Source organism: Bufo gargarizans, chromosome 1, assembly GCF_014858855.1.
Source record: "Bufo gargarizans isolate SCDJY-AF-19 chromosome 1, ASM1485885v1, whole genome shotgun sequence".
Lineage (NCBI taxonomy): Eukaryota > Metazoa > Chordata > Amphibia > Anura > Bufonidae > Bufo > Bufo gargarizans.
In genome coordinates, this window is record NC_058080.1 from 393605667 (window position 1) to 393617849 (window position 12183).

Consider the following 12183-nt stretch of genomic DNA (forward strand, 5'->3'; position numbering starts at 1 on the left):
GTGATCAAGGGGTTAATTGGGGTGCAGGGGGGTGATCTGGTGCTACTCACTGTGAAGCCTGCTCCTCTGCTGGAACCAACCGACCAAAAGGACCAGCAGAGGAGCAGGGAAGCCATTTAACACATCATATTTACTAATATAATGTGTTAACTGGCTTCGGATTTGATATTTTAAAAATCGCCAGCCTGCCAGCAACGATCATTGGCTGGCAGGCTGGTGACGTGACCCCCCCCTCTAACTTTTGCCGGCCCGCGATGCGCATGCGCGGGCCGGCTAAGCGCGTCATCTCACGTCTCGCGAGATGACGCGTATATGCGTGACTGTGCGCAGCGCTGCCGCCTCCAGAACGCGATCCTGCGTTAGGCGGTCCGGAGGCGGTTAATCAGGCAGTTGCTGGCCACAGTCGCCTGAGATTGGTCTTCCTGTCTCACAAGCTCTCTTGATTCTGGATCTCTGACCTGCTGCCTGTTTATGACCTTGCCTCTGACGTATTTCCTAGTTTCGAGCCTGTGTGTTCTCTCCTTTAGTTCTGTGATGTGACTCAGGTTTTAACCAAGTTTGTCTGATTACCCCTCTACCCAGGAGCGGACTGATAACTCATGGGGCCCCTAGGCAATAGGAGATTATGGGGCCCCTGTGTCCCCGCCCACCCTCAAGCCACACCCACATATCGCACCACCAACATCGCCTATATCAATATGTAAATTCCAGAGAACCCCTTTACCTTATGTTATCTGTAGTGTTACGTAGGACTGCAAAATTACCCAGGAGTCAAGTTAAATTTTTAGTTGCCAAATCTAAACTACACAAATTAGGCTACTTTTACACTAGCGTTTTTGCTGGATCCGGCAGGGTTCAGCAATAACACTTCCGTTACTGATCATACATCCATCTGCATCCATTATGAACAGATCCGGTTGTATTATCTGTAATATAGCAAGGACGGATCCGTCATTAACTCTATTGAAAGTCAATGGAGAATGGATTAATTTTCTATTGTGTCAGATCCGTCTTGCTCCACATCCCAGGACGAAAAGCAAAATACAACATGATGCGGTTCTCTCTCCGGTCTGGGAACGCAACTAAATGGAACAGAATGCATTTTGGAGGATTCCCTTCTGTTCAGTTCAGTTTTGTCCCCATCGACAATGAATGGGGAAAAAACTGAAGCATTTTTTTCCAGTATTGAGACCCTACGACAGAACTCAATACCGGAAAACTTTAACTCTAGTGTGATAGTAGCCTTATAATAAAAAATAACACTTGGAGGAGAAGATGAGACACAGGTCACAGTAGTGAGCCAGCTCTACATATAGGAGAATACAGCACCACATACCTCTTACATCCAGTGACATCTCCTGTCATGTACATCTCTTTCCTCTTCTCCTCCGTTTGACCCAGATCGCCATGACAAATTCTTTCAGCCGCATCTCGTCTCTACAGAGTTTGTTACACAGACATGTTAGATTTCTCATAATTGGGGTCATTTATCAAACTGGTGTATAATACAATTGCCCATAGCAACCAATCAGATTCCACCTTTCATTCTCAAAAGGAGCTGTCTAAAATTAAAAGTGGAATCTGGTTGCAACTAAGCCAGTTCTACTTTACACCAGTTTGATATATGACCCCCAAATGTCCCTATGGTGTCTATACCAATTATAATGTCTCCTATAGTACCCCCAGTAATAATAACATCCTATATTGTGCTTGAGGTAATAATACCTGTATAGTGTCCCCTTGTAATAGAAATGCCCCTATAGTTCCTACCCAATAGCAACATCCCCCACACTGCCCCCACAGTAGTAATTGTCCCCCACACTGCCCCCACAGTAGTAATTTCTCCCCAAACTGCCCCCACACTGCCACCACAGTAACAATTGTCCCTTACACTGCCCCCACAGTAGTAATTGTCCCCCACACTGCCACCACAGTAGTTATTGTCCCCCACACTGCCCCCACAGTAGTAATTGCCCCCCAAACTTCCCCCACAGTAGTAATTCTCCCCCACACTGCCCCACAGTAGTAATTGCCCTCCAAACTGCCCCCACAGTAGTAATTGTCCCTCATTCTGCCCCCACAGTAGTAATTGCCCCCCAAACTGCCCCCACAGTAGTACTTGTCCCCCACACTGTCCCCACTGTAGTAATTGTCCCCCACACTGCACCCATAGTAGTAATTGTCCCCCACACTGCCTCCACAGTACAAATTGTCCCCCACACTGCCCCCACAGTACCAATTGTCCCCCACACTGCCCCAACAGTAACAATTGTCCCTCACACTGCCCCCCCCAGTACCAATTGTCCACCACACTGCCCTTACAGTATTAATTTCCCACACACTGCCCCCACAGTACCAATTGTCCACCACACTGCCCCCACAGTAGTAATTATCCCCCACACTGCCTCCACAGTAGTAATTGTCCTCACACTTCCCCCACAGTAGCATTTGTCCCCCACTCTGCCCCACAGTACCAATTGTCCCCCACAGTATTAATTTCCACCACAGTATTGATTTCCCCCACAGTATTAATTTCCCCCACAGTATTAATTTTCCCCACACTGCCGTCACAGTATTGATTTCCCCCAGACTGCCCCCACAGAAGTCATTTTCCCCCCCACACTGCCCCTACAGTATTAATCGTCTCCCACACTGCCCCCACATTGCCCCCACAGTAGTATTTTTTCCCTCACACTGCCCCACAGTATTAATTGTCCCCCACACTGCCCCCACAGTATTAATTTCCACCCACACTGCCCCCATGTGGTAGTTTTCTCCACATGTAGTAATTTTCCCCCTAATGTCCCTTCAGTAATATGTATCCTCTCCTCCTGTGACCCCCAGTAATGTCCCCCAAAGTTGGCTTGGCAAGCAAAAAAATAAAATAAAACAAAAGCCAATACTTACCTGTGTCCTAGACTCCAGTCCTGGCGCTGACTCGTAGATAGGCAGGTGCACGGCGCATGTCACTGTGCTGCGTCCCGGCACATGATGACATTATCGCGCTTGCCTGCGCCGGGAATACTATAGGTACTCGCGACGCTGTGCCAGCAGCCGGCCGGGGCCCAATAGCCGGGCCCGGGTGAATAACTTTGCAGTCCATGCACATTATGTTACGTGCACGGCTGCAACGGGCCCCCATCCTGGCCGGGCCCTTGGACCACGTCCGAAGTGCTCGACCGGTCAGTGAGCCCCTGCTTCTACCTAGAATAGGTTCATTGCACTAAGGACCATCAGTCGGGGACGCTATTTAGGGTGGATCATCCAAGTAGGTAAGGACAGTGGTCTTAGGTGGAGTACAAGGTTTCACTGTTCCCTAGCTAATGTGACAAGAATATGAAAACATAGGATATGGCCTCAGCCAGCAGGCTTGCCTATAATGCCTTGCAGTCAGATTCACAGCTAATTAAAAGGGATAATATTGACTTATAGAGATGGCCTTGCAGTTCGCCCGGCGGTTGTTTTGAGCCGAACTCTGCTCATTTGCGATTCGATGAACATGTGAACATATAGCGATATTCGCACTCGCCATATTTTTTGGCATAGCGCTGAACTTTGACCCATGACATAGCCATCAGGTGGGACAGGACAGCCAATTGAGATGTTTAAGCACATGGACACACCCCCAACCCTATAACGGAACCTGATCTGTCAGCCATTTTACATTATGTGTTTTGCCAGTGTATGGAGAGGTTGCTGTGTGGAGCAGGGACAGACTGCTAGGGACACCAAACGCTAGCTAATAGGGCCACAAAAGTCCTTTTAATGACTGGTATAATTGTGCTATCGATAGGTGTGACATACTGAGGGGTGTAATATACTTACATAGAAAGTATATTATAGTGCATTGGTATTGTGCAGCAGTTGTGTGCTGTTCTGCTGCGATACCACAGCAAGATAGAGGGACAAACGCTATTGGAGTAACTCATTAAAAAGGGTGTGATATACCTGTTGCCCCCAAGAAAACTGCTGTGATATACCTTCTTCCACAAAATACTGATTGAGTGGTGCTATATACCTGTTTCCGCCAAATACTGATTGAGGTGTTCTATATACCAGTTTCCCCAAAATACTGATTGAGGCGTGCTATATACCAGTTTCCGTTAAATACTGATTGAGGGGTGCCATATATCTTCTTCCACAAAATACTGATTGAGGGGTGCTATTGCTATATACCTTCTTACACCAAATTCTGATTGAGGGCTGCGATACACCTGCTTCCACAAAAAAACTGATTGAGGGGTGCCATATACCTATTTCCACCAAATACTGATTGAGGGGTGCTATATACCTGTTTCCACCAAATACTAATTGAGTGGTGCCATATACCTGTTTCCAAAAAATACTTATTGAGGGGTGCTATATACCAGTTTCCCCCAAATACTGATTAATGGGGTGCTATATACCAGTTTCCGGTTAATACTGATTGAGGGTTGCCATATACCTTCTTCCACAAAATACTGATTGAGGGGTGCTATTGCTATATACCTTCTTCCACCAAATACCGATTGAGGGCTGCGATATACCTGCTTCCACAAAATACTGATTGAGGGGTGCCATATACCTGTTCCTGCCAAATACTGATTGAGGGGTGCTATATACCTGTTTCCACCAAATATTTATTGAGGGGTGCCATATACCTACTTCTACAAAATACTGATTGAGGGGTGCTATTGCTATATAACTTCTTACTCCAAATACTGATTGAGGGTTACGATACACCTGCTTCCACAAAATTCAAATTGAGGGGTGCCATATACATGTTTCTGCCAAATACTGATTGAGGGGTACTATATACCTGTTTCTGCCAGATACTGATTGAGGGGTGCCATATACCTGTTTCTGCCAAATACTGATTGAGGGGTGCTATATACCTGCTACCACCAAATACTGATTGAGGGGTGCCATATACCTTCTTCCACCAAATACTGATTGAGGGATGCGATACACCTGCTTCCACAAAATACTGATTGCTAATATTTTTCTCAATATCTGGCCCTGACACACACACACACACACGCTATTGCAGCGTAGATGTGACAATTCACTGTAGACACCGTTTATAGGCAAAGTGTGGATAAATTATGGAAAAAATATATTTGTTGTCAGTAATATACCGTAAGCTAAATAGCACCCGATGATGTGTTCCAGCCAGCCAATCACTGTGATGTCAGTGATATTTGTTGGGATTACAGTGATGGCAGTACTTACCTGCACTTTTATTGGCTGCTTAGCAGCCGCAAAACGTGCGGAGAGGAGACTCGAGCATGGTGCTCGATCACATGCGGTACTTGGCCGAGTACCGCCATGTGCTGAGCATAGTGATGCTCGAGCCGAACGGGTATTCGGCCGAGCATGCTCGCTTAAAGGGACTCTGTCACCAGTTTCTGACCCCCACTTTTAAAAATATGGTTCTGTGCATGGAGCTCTTGTGATTACTATTGTGGTGTATAAGCTAAATCTGCAGGCTCATTTAGTTAAAAAAACGTTTTATCTAACCTGTCAGTCATCTTGTTAAGGTGCCCAGTGCGTTGCTCATGGCTTGAAGATGCCGCCCGCCGCCGCCGCCGTTGGTGCCCAGCTCCTCCTCTGCTCTCATCAGCGCCTCCGGCTCTCGCTCACTCCCCCCTCCTTCTTTTCTAAGATCCCGCGCGTGCGCACAGGCCTGTGCCTGATGCGCCCGTGCAGACTTTTCCGTTCAGCCTAATTGAGCGAAGTGCGCATGCGCGGGCACTTCACTCAACCTCCCGATAACGCGAACACTGCCGCACGCGCGGGATCTTAGAAAAGAAGGAGGGGGGAGTGAGGGAGAGCCGGAGGCGTATCTAAGTATTTTCAGGCGGCGCTGATGAGAGCAGAGGAGGAGCTGGGCACCAACGGCGGCGGCGGCGGGCGGCATCTTCAAGCCATGAGCAACGCCCTGGGCACCTTAACAAGATGACTGATTTTTTTAACTAAATGAGCCTGCAGATTTAGCTTATAACTCCACAATAGTAATCACAAGGGCTCCATGCACAGAACCATATTTTTAAAAGTGGGGGTCAGAAACTGGTGACAGAGTCCCTTTAACACTATTGCTTGCCAAGACTCTCCATGGTGGGTGGAAAGAGTATCAGGGTGAGGATTTTGTTGACCAGACTCTTGGCTACTGAGACTGGACTTTGTGGAAGACAGGGTGGTGCTTAACCGACTGGAAGAATTTTCTGCTGCAATCCAACCGACCACTGGTCTGACTTCAAGAGTGGTGTCCTGCGCCACCCTGCAAACTGGGACATGAAGCTAGGTATTGTGGATGAGTCTGTTTCTTGTGCTCTTGCAGCAGGCACAGTTTCACTGCAGGATTTATGCATATAAAGTAGGGATACCAGCTCACTGTTTCTGCAAATCGGATGTATCCGCGTGCTCGGTGTCTTGGTTTTTCAACCTCCTTATACAGGTACAACGAAACTTTAGCAAGATTTAGACTCCAGCACTCACTTATTTTGAAGTGTCAAATTCTCCGTCTTTATTTAGCAAGTATTTCACAGACAATACAGGACTCAAATTCTCTCTGATGTAGGCTGTTGACGCGTTTCGAAAGATTCTTATTCGTAACAGTGGTGTGCATCTGGTATTCTCAAGTATAAGTAGGGACATAAGTGTATCTAATTAGTGCTAAGTTCACTCCCCCTTCCAACAATATGGGAGGTAGGGAGGGGGGGAAGCATGATAGAAAATTAGGGTTCCACCCCTTTGCTACACCTATCCTTAATAATTATCACCTGGAACACCAGACTCTTTCAACTTAAATATCTGACATTCAGAGATTTACAAAGTGTTGCATTAAAAATATTCGTACAAAATTTCCATAAACATACATGGTTCAATACATAGCTTTTATCATGTTAGAAGAGATAATAAGTAAGTGTCATACAGATAAAAAATTGGAAAAGAAAAAAGGAAAAAACTCTGCTAGTGGATATGCTGCATTTGTACGTACCTGTTCACATTAAGGTTGCGTTACTTCTGAATTTATAGAATGAAATAAGTTTGTATTTATATATATAGGAGTGATATCATTATGAAACAACCGAAGGCCCAATTTTTATATTCATGGGTGTATACTCTAATGTGGAATAGTAGAAAATAATCATAATAGTAATAATAATAATGCCCCTTTCAGTAAAAATGCATGATTTCCCTCCTCATGTTTAATCCTTTAGGATACCTAGTCTCTAATTTAAATATCCAAAAGGCCTCTCTCAGATTTACCTGGTGTTTTATATCTCCTCCTCTTATTGAGGTTTTTACGTGTTCTATAGCATAGGTTTTGAAATATTTCAAGCTGCGGTTATGTTTCTCAATAAAATGTCTTGCCGCATTCGATATGTTGGTATATGAGGGATTTTCTATGTAATTCAGGTGTTCTAAGATTCTATTTTTGAATTTTCTTATAGTACACCCTATATACATTTTGTCACATTGTTCGCACCATATCAGATAGACCACTGCTTTTGTGTTGCAGTTGATATAGGACTTGATATTATGTATCTCTGTGTGATCTGAGTTGGAGAACGTTTTTGTGTTTTGCACATAATTACATGTGCGGCATCGCTGACTACCGCAGCGTGTGAACCCCTTATTATTTTTGAGATTATATTTTGGGTATTTGTTTGTAGTTGTATTTACATTATTTTTAAACAATAGGGTTTCTCTCATTTAATTTTTGCTATTTAGAGACCTTTTTAGGATCATCCATTCTGGATACTTTCTTTCCAGGCGGCGCATCCATATGATATAGCATTCCCTTTTAAAGGCTTCAATTGTGTTACAGTTTCTCCTGGCTCATATGAATTCACCTACTGGGATAGATTTGATTGTATGATGGCTATCTGCCCGTAAAACCGTATTCCCTGTGATCTCTTTTCTGTATGTTTCTGTTTGAATAATTTTATCTGGGATACCTATAAGTTTTAGATCCAGGAAGTTTATTTTACTAGAATCCTCACTGTATGTGAATTTAAGGTTGTAGGTATTCTTTTGTAAATACTGCATGAACTCTTGTACGGCAGGCACATCGGCGCTCCATATTATGAGCAAATCGTCGATGTACCTGCCGTACCAATTCAGGCAGTGGACAAAGGGATTGTCAGTGCTGTATATGTATTTTTGCTCCCAATATGCCATGGTTAAATTAGCCAGGGCTGGGTAGTATTTAGCCCCCATTAAGACTCCCTGTAATTGAAGATAAAACGTATTATCAAATGAAAGGTAATTATAAGACATGAGGAAGCGGGTTTCACTGCGCCCAGGGCCACGGCCTCTGCGTGCACCATCAGCAGCACGGACACTTCCCCGTCCCTTACTGCTCGCCTTGCGCATAATAAATGGAAAGTATATCACACGTACAGTAGCGCAGGTTTTGTAAGTGTATGCTCAAATAAAGTACACAGACTGTCACAGATATTTTTAGGATGCGCACACATTAAACAGGAGGTATAGCGCAAGTAATGTTGTTGTAACCACCGCCTAATGAAAAATTACACTGAATGAATGTCACTGATATTTAAGATGCGCACACATTAACTAGGAGGTATAGCGCAAGTAATGTCGCTGTCACCACCGCCTTATTAAAAATTACACTGAATGAATGTCACTGATATTTAAGATGCGCACACATTAACTAGGAGGTATAGCGCAAGTAATGTCGCTGTCACCACCGCATTATTAAAAATTACACTGAATGAATATCACTGAAATTTAGGATGCACAAACATTATACAGGAGGTGTAGCGCAAGTAATGTCCCTGCTGTCACCACCGGCTAATAAAAAATTACACTAAATTAATGTCACTGATATTTAGGATGCACAAACGTTATACAGGAGGTATAGCGCAAGTAATGTCGCTGTCACCAGCGGCTAATAAGAAATTACATTGAATTAATGTCACTGATATTTAGGATGCGCACACGTTATACTGGAGATAGAGCAGGTAATGTAGCTGCCATCAGCAGCAAAAAAATTAGACTGAATGTCACTGATATTTCGGATACGCAAACGTTGTACAGGAGATGTAGCACAGGTAATGTAACTGTCTGCAGCGGACACCATCTACAGAAAAAATACACTGGATGTCACAGATATTTATAGGCTGCGCACACGTTACACAGGAGTTGTAGCGCAGATAATGTTGCTGTCTGCAGCGGCCAAACAATTGCAGGTTGCGCTAAAAATATATATTGCTGCCAGATACAACTATAGTCCTTTAAAGGACTTTTGAGTTTCTAACAAGTTTTAGCAATTTAATGCAGCTTGCACTAATATTATACTGTATATTGCTGCCACACACAACAATAGTCCTTAAAATAACTTTTGGGTCTTTGACAAGTATAAAAGCTAAAATATTCTTATTTCACTCCCTACACTATATCTCCCTTCTGCTCTCCAGCTCTCCCTGACTAAGACAGAGCCGAACATGTGTCATCGGGTGCTATACGCGTTCCGGCCAGCCAATCACTGTAATGCCAGTAGCCAACATGGCTACAGCATTACAGTGAATGGCAGTACTTACCTGCATGTTTATTGGTTGCATAGCAGCCCAAAAAAGTGCGGGGAGGAGACTTGAGCATCGTACTCGAGCACACGTGGTATTCGGCCGAACACCGCTATGTGTTCGCCCAACACTAGTCTTCACCCCTACTTACTGGACTATGGTGGCCACTGTAAAAAATTGTGCGGGCAGACTTTAGCAAAGCAAGGTGTCTGCTTACCTGTAATTTGCGTAGGCCTGCACTGCTGAGATTTTCCTGATGGTCAGACTACCAGCACGTAGGGTTCGAGTATCTGGTATCACGTCGGGGTCACCAAGAAATGTTGTGAAATACCACTCAGAAAACGCATTCTTCAGGAAGAATAAGGTTTATTGTGGCTAGCCGGGAGCATCAACAGCTTCAATCGCACAAAGGAAAAATGCTCAAAGGCGGAGAGGCCCATACTCATCTTACACATAATCATCCTAAACCATACATACATGTCTTATCCTCATTGGATAGGTTAAACTCTCTCTAATACCCCATTGGATACATTCATGGATGGACAACGCATGCTTGCTTCATGTTCTTCTTAGCCAACATCTGCTATCCATTACCAATACTTTCTTCTTCCTATCTAATCTATAGCCCTTCTCCCAAATGAGGACTACCCCCACATTAGGAATGTGTACACACACATATGTTTTGGGAGTTTAGTATCTGGCAAAATCAGGTGGCATTTTTCTATATATTTTTCATTTTTTCCTTCAAGCTATAAAGCCTATCAGAGGATGACGCAGGTAGCATGATGATATATTCATAATTGTGAATGCCTGATCTGGGCTGCAGCTCAGGTCATAGGCTAGAAGAGGCCTTTGTCCTTCACCACCTCACAGATAATGACATGGAATCAAAGTGAAGTGAAGTAAAGTTTGTTATTTTCCTTTGGTGCCTTGGGACAACATAGTTAGGCTACTATATAGGAGTGCAGTATCCCACTCAGGACACGTGGGAACTGCAAAATCACTGTAAAACTGCATTATCACATTGCATGTCATTTTGTATTACAACACCTGTTGTATCCCTGTTCATAGGCTGGTCTGGTATAATTTATACATCCCACCACTAGATGGGGATAATACTTAGGTCATATAAATACCTAGGTCAGGCTTCGTGAGGTGGGTTGTTGATTAGTCAGTCTGTTGTTAAGTTTGAGAGAGTGCAGATCAAGCACCAAACTGCTTAGATAAAAGTCTAGTCCAGAAAGGGACAAAGAAAGAAAAGATTAACATCCAAAGGATAAAAGCCACTATCCAGGCATCATAGACCTTTGGGAGTCCAGGTGAGGGATACTTTAGCCACAGGCAACCTCACCAAATTCAAGCTAAGCTAAACGCAGCCAAACCTATTAACAGTGGATCAACAGAATTCCTCTAAATTGCAAAAGACTGTATTCTGTCTGGATGTATATGCCGCAACTGGAACCAACATCAGTAAAAGTTGTGAGTTGTATCCTACCACTTAGGATAAAAGGAAAAAGAGAACAGAACGAGCGGCACTCACCGGTGATAGGCAGGTAACTTTATTCCATGGCAGGAGGGGGGTGCAAGGGTTGCAGATACAGCAGCAAGTAAGCGACAGCCGTTTCGCGCGTGTATGCGCTTCTTCTGGCTTTTCAACACTGAAGAGGTCACAGCACCTTCTTATAGTGCACAGGAAGCCGCGTCATCGCAGTAATTTGCTTAATTACTAAGTAATCAACACCTGGCCTCTCAAGAGGGAGGGCAGAGATTTCAGTCAGGCGGGACCTCTTCAATGATGTAAGGTGCATATGTGAACATACATAAACCAATAAGAACAAATCAAAATACGAAAATACAAGAAGCAAGAGTGGTTCATTACAAAAATACGCTCATATCTATTTTTTCATTTAGTCCCAGCGGACCCAATGCATCCGTGCGTAGGATCCATATAGTTTCTCTTCTCAGAAGCTCCCTTTCTCTGTCACCACCTCTTTCAGTGCGGTTAACTACTTCAAGGCCAGCAAAAGTCAGCACATTGGGATTTCCACTATGTACGCTGTTCACATGATCTATTAACCGCGGAACACCCTTTCCTGTTTTTAAGGAGTTTAGGTGTTCGCGGAATCTTTCAAATAGGCAGCGGATAGTTTTTCCTATGTAGAAGCGTCCGCATCTGCATAAAATTATATAAACCACAAATTTGCTGCGGCAGGTAATAAGTGGAAAAACTCTATGTTCTATCCCTGCAACAGAGATCACTTGTAATTGGGAATTGAAGCTGCAGAAGGAACAGCTTCTGCAACTCCTATTCCCTTTTGGTCTGTGTTCAGACAGCCATGTGAGACGTTTTTTTCTGAAATGGCTAGTTACCACTTGATCGCGTATAGTATGGCATCTTCTAAACGCTATCACTGGTTTCATATCTTTCAATTGTTTTAGGGAATCGTCCCTCACTAGGATACTCCAATTTTTCTTTATGACCTGTTTTATCTTATCGGCCATAGGACTAAATTTAAAGGAAAAGGCGAAGGGTGGGGGCCCTTTAATTGAGGGTTTACCCTCCCTTAGTTCTGTCTGATGTACTTGTGACGCTTTTGTCATAGCTTGATTTAACAAGTCTGGGAGATACCCTCTACGTCTCAGCCTATCG